Below are 11,686 nucleotides of genomic sequence, written 5' to 3' on the forward strand. Positions count from 1 at the left end.
TCGTAGATTTTGTGATTTGTATCTATTCTTCTTTCAAGAAATCGGTTAAACCCAGCTCATTTGCATTTTTCCAGACAGGGAGATTTCCTTACCAGTATTTTATGACTTGGCCCGAAAAAAAGAGACCATGGTCATTTAGGAGTTGCAAGAAATAGTTTTCTATGGATAGATTCAGATCAACACCCAAAATTGGGTCAAAACAATCAGGATATTATTACCCGTCTGGAATTTCCATTTCGATAGTTGGATGAAACATTTTTCAATTTTCAGGAAGCTTGACCATATTACTGAACCTTGTTTTTTCCCAATTGAACCTAGACGGTACCAATATATGAACTTTTTGTTTTTTTGTTTTTTTATATTTATGTTGAATAACCTGACTCTAATTGCTTGCTCCAAATAAACTCCTCCAGAGTAATTTTATGCGTAAAGCCTCGCCAAAGCAATGAAGGTCTAATATTCCCCATCCACCTATGTTTTTTGGGAGAGTTATATTTGAAAGCTTTGTAAGATGGAATTTTTTTCTATTATTAGCAACCGCCCAGATGAAGTTGGCCATAAGACAGTTTATGTCATTTAGGATGGAGGAAGGGAGGTGAAAGAGATGTGCCCAATATACCCCTAGTTGTGCTAGGACATTTTGTGTCAGGATAGCCCTCCCCCCTATGGATAGACATATTTATTCCCATCTAGCAATTCTTTTATAGAACTTTTCTATGAGCCATTTCTGATCAGATATTCTATAACATAATGGTTTAAGTCTATGCCCTAGATACTTCAGACCATTTTGCATCGGATTAGCTGCTATTCCGAATAAATATTTTATATATGTTATAGTTCTCATGTCAGATTAGCTATAATAAAGGACATATTTATTTGTATTCATGCACATTCCCGAAGCATTTGAAAATCTGCTGAAAATATTAAAGAGATAATACCAAGAGAAGCAGCATAACATACCCATTATGAGGATGTCATCGACAAAGAGGTTGTGCGTGATATCTATATTGTTGCCCAGCTTCAGTGGTTTGAAATGCCCCTCTATCGCCGCTCTTTTGATATGCAGACTCAGGAAATCCATTACTAGTATAAATAACAATGGAGATAATGAACATCCCTGACGAAGGCCCCTTTCAGACTGGAAGAAACGTGTTGGAATACCATTGATGATGATTGCATAATTTACATTTTCCACACATGCCATGATCCAGTTTATCCCCCTAGACTATATCCAAATCTTGCTAATAATTAGTCTAAGAAAGCCCCAATCCAAACAGTCATATGCTTTACAGAGGTCCACCTGCAAAATGGCCACATCCATTTTCTTTGTGTGAATAGAGTGCATACTTTCCTAAGAATTCGCTACCACATCATGTATGATTCTCCCCAGAAGGAAACCATGATTTTCAGGAGAAATGTACAGCGAAAAGATGTTGCACATTCTCCCTGCAATAGTATTTGATATAATTTTATATATTACATTGCACAATGAGATGGGTCTGAAATCTGAGAAGTTTATAACAGATTTGTTTCTCCGAATCAAAGCTATATATGTTGAGGAGATTGTTTTATGAATATAGCCTTTTTTACGTTGATTCTTCGATCATACCTAATAGATCCATCTTGATAATGTCAAAGAAGTGCATAAACAGTTTGATTTTCCATCCATTAGGACTGAGGCTTTTATCACTTTTAAAGGATTTGAGAACCCCCAATAGTTCTTCCTCATAAATTTCCTTTGTAAATTCCTCATTTTTCTCCCGATTAAATGTGTTAGGGTATGGATCTATACCCCAGTTCATATCTTCCACAGAGACATCTTCATTCCTTCTATAAGAATTTTGGAAATGATTTACTACAACATCACTTATTTCTTCTTGTGAATATATTGGTCTCTTTTCCGTGTCAGTAATTTTCCATATGGAGTTTGTATTCCAGCGGGAATTTGTGAATCTATGGAAGAATTTGGTGTTTCAGTCTCCCTCATTTAACCAGAGAGCTCTGCTCTTTAATCTCCATGTTGCTTCTTCTGCCATTAAAATTTCCTTCTTTCTATGTTCCAGTTCTTGAATGTTGACTCGAATATGCTCTGGAAGGAAATGTGTAGACATGGATTGCTGAAGATCATCTAGTTGGCCTTGGATTTTTACTATTTCTTTTCTGTTGTCTCTTATTTTCTTTTTCTGCCATAATTTGACTGATTCCTGGAGGGAATCAAGTTTTTCCAGTATATTATTCATAGGGGAGGCACTCGTGTTGTTTACATTTTCCCAGGTGACTTGTACCATCTTATTGAAGTCAAGATCTTGCAGTAAAGTCCTATTGATGAATTGAGGCTTCTGCAATCCATATCAAGTTTGTGAGAGATTTTTCGGCATAAATCACATGATATATCATTTGTCGAAGCGTTTCGAACCAACCAGTGTGGTTCATCGTCAAGACAAGTTGAAGAGTCAGATCTAGCTTTGCATGTTAAAGAGTTTGAGCAAAGACTCCAACGGCTAACCTGACCAACGGCTAAATTTGACTAAGGACCAAGGTCAAAAATAATTTAATAAATTAAATGGAGTCCTATTGAATTTAAAAGGGAGTCCCAAACAGGGAGCTCTTTCTCTCCATTGTAGAGTGATAGGTCTATGATCAGATATGAAATTACTAATGCTATCTACTTTGACATCTCCCAGATAATCCATTAGTTGCTCTTGTACCAGAAAATGATCCAATCTTTTTGCCACATATGCAGAGCCAGATCGGCCATTGTCCCATGTCGAAGAGATTTTGTGGGGGCAGATATCTACAAAATTGTTCAAGATGATGGCATTTTGTATTTTCCCCGCCAGAGGATCAGTTTTCCTGTGACAACCCCAAGTTTCATCCAAACTTATTGTACAGTTTAGATCCCCTGCGATAATGAGGGTCTGAAGATCCATTATGCCAGATGATATGAATCTGTCCCAGAATTCCCCTCTTTCTCTGTATGGGGCATAAATATTTAAAATATGAATATAACCCGACATGCCACGGATATTTCCCTCTAGGAGAATACCCGTGAAACATTTAAAAGCTTTCATGATAATCCTTCTCGGATCCCATAAAGCCACCAGTCCTCCCGAGAGACCCATAACAGCTGTTTCAGTTATATGCCAGGTTCGAAACATTTTCTGGAAGTACTCAATAGTATCAGGAACATTGTGCATTGTTTCTTGTATGAGGATTCCATGCTCTAAGTTGTAGTATTTTTCACCGACAGGTGCACCTATATCAATTTGGTTTGATGAAGGATTGAGGAATTATATATAGATTTTCATCAATAGACTAGATTAATTCTCCAGGGAATATGCTTGGGATATATTTCATCTAAATGGTTGATCAACGATTGTGGTGTCTAGTAGTGTAAATGGTTGGAGTTTAAATTGAATTATGTTATAGTTTATAAAAAGTAATTGAAGCGCTTGAGCTAAAACGCCCAATTGAAGCGTTTCTACTCTCTCGGATTGTGCCATTCATGGTGTTTCAATAGCCAGTGGTACATTACAAATTCAATTCCACTCCACGGGGTTGCTGAAAATGGCAGGTGCCAAAGATACGCAGGGCAATAAATATGAAAATTCCATGTTCTACAACACCGAGCTTATCTCGATTGCAGATTGCTCAAGCTTGTTGATGTGGCCAGTGGGCCCATTCATCTCTGTTTCCATTCCGTCAGTTGAGAATTCCCTTAATACTTTCAATATTCTGACCAATCCACAACTATCCTGATTTTCGGCACCTCTGACAGCCAACACCCTAAAGCTAATACAAGTGCTGGATAAGAAATGAGCTTAAATGCATTCAATGCTACTCCCCATCAAAGGATTTCAAAATTCAAATTCTTTCCTACTTGATTTCAAATTGAAAAACTGCTCACTGAATTTCTATAATAGGTTGTTGAATAGGGGAATAAATGGTTCTCTACTTCATTTTGAGCTTCTTGCGCACCGGAAACAGGATGTTGGAAAGGGGAATAGATGGCTCTCTATTTCATTTTGACATTTCGTGCACCCGCGTGGGCACCTACCCCCCACTGCAGCAACATCCAAAGAAATTCCTTAATGGACATAAGCAAGAGGCTCCTCATGGGAGATCTTTTCTCCATCTGAAGGTTGTAGCTGCCGGTGCTCTTCTTTGGGGCTCATGGATATGATTTGGGATCCAATGTAGACATTCAAGCTATGTAAGCCTCTTTCACAACCTCACTAAAATCCCCTCCAATACCATATTATGATCTCAACACTTTTAAAATTTATATTGGGAATGAAAAACTAATTTAATTGATTCCATTTCCTTTTAATTGATGTTAATTTGCATTTGAGGATACACAGCAGTAGCGTTGTAGGCAGAAAGTAGAGGATTAATTCGAGAACCAAAACAAGCAGTTGATACAGTGATTAAAATATATTTTGAATGTCAGATCCTAAAATGGATTACCATATCCCAGAAGAAGATCACTTTCGTGAGGACTATGTAGTCATACAGATTACCATATCCTGGAATTAGATCACTTTCATGAGAATGATGTGGCTATACAGAGAAAATATTCTCAAAGTTGATTCAATTAATTCCAACCAAGTACAAATTTTTTTTGTTCATTTCAATTTCAAATATAAATATTTCATGATGAGCAAGTCCATCAAACCCTCTTGGTACGAAAAGGTGTACTATGGATGTATTTACATATCATTTTATTAATTATCAATCAAGGAAGTGCTATCTAATTTTTGAGTTTGAAGTTGTGGTTTGAGATAAATTGCATTGTGTATGACCATATTACACTTAATTTGTAAAATTGTCTTTAATTTTTACATATTGGTTTTCCAATAAGTTTCCAATTAGACTGGTTGACTACTATAATTTTAAAAACAAAAGCTAATTTTGAATACAAGTAGGACATTGATGAATTCTTGAGCCTAGTACAGATGTGTAAACTATTCACAATATATTGAAAATTATTCGATTCACATCATATTCTTATTGTTCTTGAAAGTAATTTTTTGATAATAAAAGCATCTATCCATAAAAGCATTTTTAATTATATTTTAAATATCTACATATCCTTGAATATAAATTAGTTGACAATATTCTTTTGAAATTGTAACATTTTTAATTATATTTTAAATTTCTATAGGTCCTTGGATATAAATTAGTTCACAATATTTTTTTGAAATTGTTGCTTCAAATCCTGTGTTAATTCTTTTCATCGAGAGTCTACTTTAATATGCTGAATGTTATAGTGATTTCGATCAAATTAATTCCATAGGAGTAAGAACGTAACTTCCTTGATTTGAGAACTTCAAAATAATATTTTTGACAAATTAAATATCTAATAAAAAATTTATTCATTTATTATCAAGACTAACTTAACTTTTAATAATAGTAGTACAAGGTTGAAGTTAGAGGATTCCAAAATGAAAAAGTTCTCTCTTTCCTGAAACTTGTAAGACGTTATTGTCCATAAATAAAACAAGAGATTTTTTTTATGATGAAATGGACAAAAACAAGATGAATATTTCCTATATCAAATAATTTTTTTTTTACTTATTTGCAGTCGTGGTAATTTCGCCAAATATATTATTTTAAAATTATCGTTTGAAATTAAACTAATTTTTTTAAAGATCCTATTACATTATACGTAGTCATAAGAATATGTTGAGTTAAACTATTTTTTTAAGGATCTTATTACACTATACTTAGTCATAAGAATATACTTAGTTAAATTTGTTTAGTCTCCCAATATGTTTAGTTAGATTTACATTATACATAGTCATAAGAATAACAAGGTTTATCGATAAATAAAATAAATGGAAAAATAGTTTAACTATTAAAGGAGGGTAAAATATTTATTGATTTTTAATTGTAATATGCCAAGTCACTATATAATACTCAATTTTTTTTTTTTTTAGTTTGACTTCATAAGTTCAAAAGAACATAATAAAAAAAAAATCTAAATACATTGTTTTATGGCAAATTTTTATGTGGTGATGGAATGTAATGCTCTTGTTTGGTAAATAAAAACTCTTCATCTTGTTTGGTATTTAAAATATTGAATTATTTAAATCATGTCTTCCATACTGTTTCAAAAAAATATTGTGAACTATAATTGCTTTAATTGATGAGTTTAAAATTTGTAATTTATTTTATAATAATTCAAATTAGTATAAAACTTAGATACCAACACACTTTCCTCTTGAAATCTCCAAGACAAATGAGAGGTGGTATAGTGCAAATTTTAGATTTTGTATTTAAATTTGGAACTCAAACAAACCGCCCCATCACATTTAATATTTAAACTACCTTGCTAGCTCACCATATCACTTGCTCAACCATTTGGAAAAATGGATGACCAAAATATGGGAGGAAGAGGAGGTTGGAAAAGTGCCAAGAATACCAATACCATACATACATACATCTAGATAACATAGTCTTAAAGACTTTTTATCTTGGTGGATAGTTCTCATCATTCTATGATTGCTCATCAGTGAAATAATGGATACATTGAAAAGATATATTTTGGAATCAATTCAAGAAAATATATGACCTTGATAATTCTAGCCAATAGGAACTGTAACCCATAGTAACTCTAACCAATGAGAACTATTACCACAATGACTCTAGTTGGTAAGAACTTTGATAAATGAATGAATAAAATGATTATAGGTCGTTGGTAATAATAGTTCCCTCATCAAGAAATTCCCTATAACTATGACTAAAAAAAATTGAGTATAGTTCTTATGAGTCAAGGTTCCTAACTAACAAAGGGATTATTCCCTAGAACTATCACTAAAAAACAAAGATCATAGTTTAATTTCATAGTCAAAGCTCCCATGTCATAATTATTATTGTCATGATTCTTGTAAAATAAAGTCATAGTTCCTAATTGACAAGGGAACTATGAACAACAAAGGAATGATTCCTAAGGTCATAGTTCATGAGGGTCAAAGTTCTCGAGGTCATAGTTACTATGCGTCATAATTCCTAAGGGTTAAAGCTCTCAAGTTCATTATTCTTATATGTCATAGTTACTATGGTCATAGTTCTTGTGGGTCGTGTTTTCTATTGGTTAGAGATCCCAATGATAAGAAAGCTCATAAAATTTTTTCAATGAGAGTCGATGAAGTGCCTGTTGGAAAATGAGAGAGGGAGGGAAATATAAATAGAGAGAGATGGAGAGAGAGAGAGAGAGAGAGAGAGAGAGAGAGAGAGAGAGAGTAGAAAATATGTAAATGGATATAAAGAAATAGAGTGTTGGGAATAAATTAGTCATAATGGTATAAACAAGAATTACATCCATACGATTCCATTCCATCAACTTCCACAATACGAGGGTTTTCAAATTCCACAAAAGCAGTGTTCTCAAATTTCACAAAACTAAGGTCTTGAAATTTCACTTCAATATACATCGATAGACGTCGCCAATTTGTGATGCATGGTCAATATGGTGTGTTTAATCAAATTTTATAATTATGCACTCAAATTTAAACTCTCTATGTTGGAGTTTCCACATTCCACATTGCTACGATTTTCAAATTCCACAAAGCAGGGGTTTTCATAGTGCATAAAACTAAGGTTTTCAAATTACATAATTATATTTCCTAATAATGCACACACACTTTTGGGCCATGCTAAGTAGGTAGCCTCACTAGGGTCTTAGTTGTTAACTTGGGCCTTACAAAGCCTAAACAACTAGGAACACATGTGAAATCCTAAGAAGAAGCACACATTCTTGTGGGCATGTCTTCCTCATGATAGCCCCATTTCCACTTTTGGGGTCATCATTCTTGCGCAAGTGCCCTTAATTGATTCTCACTAGTTTTTTCAATTATGCATAATCCTTCTCAAGCTCTCATTATACAATTTCTCACAAAATTCCTTCATACACTTCATGCTAGGTGTTTTCTCACTAGTCTACATAGTTTCTTTCTTTTACCACATATGAGATCATTTCCACACATATGTGATTCCACAACCACTTTCCACATGCTTATTTACAATATAAAAATAGAGTGCTAAGTTATTTCATCATGACTATTCCCTAATTAAAAAAGCCTTCATCATGTTATAGTTGATTTCTTACACTTGCTTGAGAAACTTCCACATATTTAACTTTATGTATCTATATATTACTCTTTTATGTTTATCTCATCATCCTAGATTCGTCATGGCTATGAGCAATGCAATAGGTTATCATCATTCATTTCTTAAAACCCCCATTTATTTATACTTAATTTTCTATCTTCTCATAGGTTTCTATTCTTTGATGGGTAATTTTCTTCCAATTTTGACTTCATTTATATGTAATTTATGAAATTGTGATACTATTTCCCATTTATAATTTATCTTATTTCAGATTGAATTATTATGGTGTTCTTCATCTATCTCAATGTTTCCATAGTGGACGAATTAAATGAATCAACTCGTACATTCTTTTTTATGAATGGGTCCTAATTTGGCTATGAATTCTTCCAAAGCCATTTTGAGGCATTAAACGTTTTTTTTTTGGGATAAAAAAATTATCTTTTGTGCGAGACCATCTGGTACTCAAATTTTGTATGCAAAATTTATGCCTCTCACGAGTTTATGTACCATACTGACCACCATGCTACAAGTTGATGTCATGTTAATCCCTGCTACTCATGCATATGGGGCTAACCATGTGTGTAATTTAAAAAATACTGGAGAATGTCCAAAATTGTAACTCTAGTTGATGGTTGAGGGAGTCAAACTTTTCATATAGTTAGCTATTGGGTTATGTTAGATACTAGGACGCTAGAAGGAGTAGGGGTTACATTTCATATTATTACCTTCTCTTCCATATTTGAGCAAAGAAATTGGGAGTGGGATGTTAGAGAGAAAAATAATGTCTTAAGATTTTGTAGCAACTTTATAAGCCATATGTCTTAGGTAACGCTATAGAGAGTACCTCTTTCTTTGTATCTACACATTTTTCCATCGTAGACAATAGAGATCAAAGCAACCTCACCTTCTAGCTAGGTTTCTCCCATAAGGGTTTCCCAAGGGAAAAATTGTGCTTACTTTGATTAGTGTGTGTATTTCTTTTCACTCTATATTGCTTGCATTTCAACTAATTTATATTTAAGCATACAAATAATAAATAAAAAATCTGAGATCTAAAATAATCAATATTCACATTGAAAAATTCAATATTTATCAGATCTATTATGATGGATTTTTCCAATGGAATATCCATGGTAATTTACTGGTCATCTCCACATCTTTCCTAAACGAAGAGTTTCTTCTTTACTACCACATGTTACGTCAATCAGTTGAACATATTATGTGATTGTATGTTACTTCATCTTTGATGTTCTTTTCTTAATGTACATGGTTAGGCTTTTATCTCCATTCTTCCCATATTCAAAATGCAACTTCCTCAAAGAAAGAAAATCCAATAATCATTAATTAGGAGTTATTATCAACAATCATCTTGAATCCATTTTATATTTGAACCCATCATTCATATCAACTGGAATTGCATTTTAAAACTTTGCCATGATCATGCAAAGTAAGAAAACTTTCTATAAAAATCACATCATCATAGATTTGTTGACACGTTTCAAACCATCCAGTGTGGTTCATCATTAGAACATGATGAAGAACCAGATATTGACATCAAGTTAAATAGATGGAGTGAAAAATTTTGTCCATTATAATATAATAGTTAGATATGAATAAATAAATAATATTTTAATATAAGGAAATAATTGTTAGAATATGGTTGTTAATATTGGCCATGATTGCCAAGTTGTTACTCTCATTAATCATATCAGAAGATTATATTATGAGGACAAGTATAAAAGACAAATAATACATAAAATAACTACAAAAAATTATTTTCCCACACATTGCAACTATTTATTGGTCGTTTCTATATTTCAATGCCCTCGTAGCATTAAATAAGGATCCAAATTCCTTTCTCCTCCCTTAATTAACTATATAAACCTCATTGTGTCTAAAATGTAACAATAAACCTTTATATTCACATAAAGTTACTCATATTCATGAAGTCATATAATCTAAATTTACTTTTATTTTTTGAATGGTTGTACATATTTATCAATATTAACCAAATTATCCTCATCCTAACTTAGTCCACAACAGTAAAATTAATATTTATACAAAAATATAAATCACAATAAACATTAATATAAAAGTGTTTCCCAAAAATTTCATATGAAAACACTAACTTCTTACATATTAAGTTGTTGCATGTCTTACTTTTTTGAACTTGTTATAGAATATTTGAATTCATTTTAATCATTCTTCTGAATTGTGGAATATGCAATTCTCTAACTTTAAAATGTTGTTAAAACCATTACACTAAATTATATCTTAATAAATATCATATTAAGGCATTACCAATTGAATAAAAATAGACATAAAATAAATCTCATTTAAAAATATTATTAGTTAAATGAAAATAAAGATAAAACACAAAAACATTACCAATTATAATTTACCAAATGTATCATGAAAACATATAAATCATAATCATTGGAAAATCTTAAAAGAACATTACCAAGTGAAAAGATATCAAAAGAGATCAATAAAAAGGTATGAGTTCACCTTATAAACAATTTATTTTCCTCTTTTAATTTTGTTTCAATATTTTATTTAATCACTAGGTAGCTTATATATAAGAAGAAGTTATGCAATATGGATCCAAATGGGTTTCCTAAAATTTCTTCTAACTTTAGCCAAAGCCTCCACCATCGATTGAAGTGAGGATGGCATAAGGATGCCTAGTCTTCACTAGACCATTGGGGAATAAAGAGGAGATCATCTTACAGAATTAAGATAATATAAAAAATAATATTGCTTGCAAATTTGAAGAAAAATTGTGGGAAAATAAAGAGTTGGAGGGAAAAAAGGAAAGTGCAATATTATAAGGAGGTGATCACCCTATTGGGCTGTGAATACGACCACTTTTTAACACTTATTTCATCCATTTTTACTGTTCTTTATCATGTCATTTATTATAATTTATTATATAAATCCATTTTATAATGATTTATGTTCTTATGGATGACTATTATTTCTTCTCCTTTATTGTTAATAAATTGATGATTATGCATGATTTTATCAATGATAGTTTATTAATATATTTTGTAACATCACTCACCATTTTAGCCTCCAAATAAAAAATCGTCCTTGGGTTGACAATTAATGTGAAGATAAATAGGAGTTAAAAAGACACCTTTTATCGCTCAACATTTTGGCGTCGTTGCTGGGGAGAGTGTAGCCATTTCTAAAGAGTAGTGTGCATCTAATGAGTGCATGTTAGGAGAGAATTGGGTATTAAAAATGGAAGGTAAGAATCTGCGTATGGAGCATGTAAATGCCCTACTCCCTTGTCCACTTTCCAGCAGAATTGTTAAAAAACTTAGGGTAGAAATAATTTTTTTAATTTCTGTGTGAATGAAATAAAAAAAATAAAATAAAATAAATAATAGAAATTTTGAAAAAACAAAACTCATGATTTCACTCAAGTGGTAATGTAAGCACCACCCATTTCACTAACCAATTGACAGGAACATTTGAAGAAGGAGCCTCAAATAAACACATGAAGAACATCTTCTATTATGGTAAGAAATGACTCACATTACTACTTTTGAATTCCCTATTAAAGATC

Source organism: Pinus tabuliformis, chromosome 6 (genome assembly GCF_031772625.1).
Source record: "Pinus tabuliformis cultivar Carrire ecotype Pingquan chromosome 6, CPIR1, whole genome shotgun sequence".
NCBI lineage: Eukaryota > Viridiplantae > Streptophyta > Pinopsida > Pinales > Pinaceae > Pinus > Pinus tabuliformis.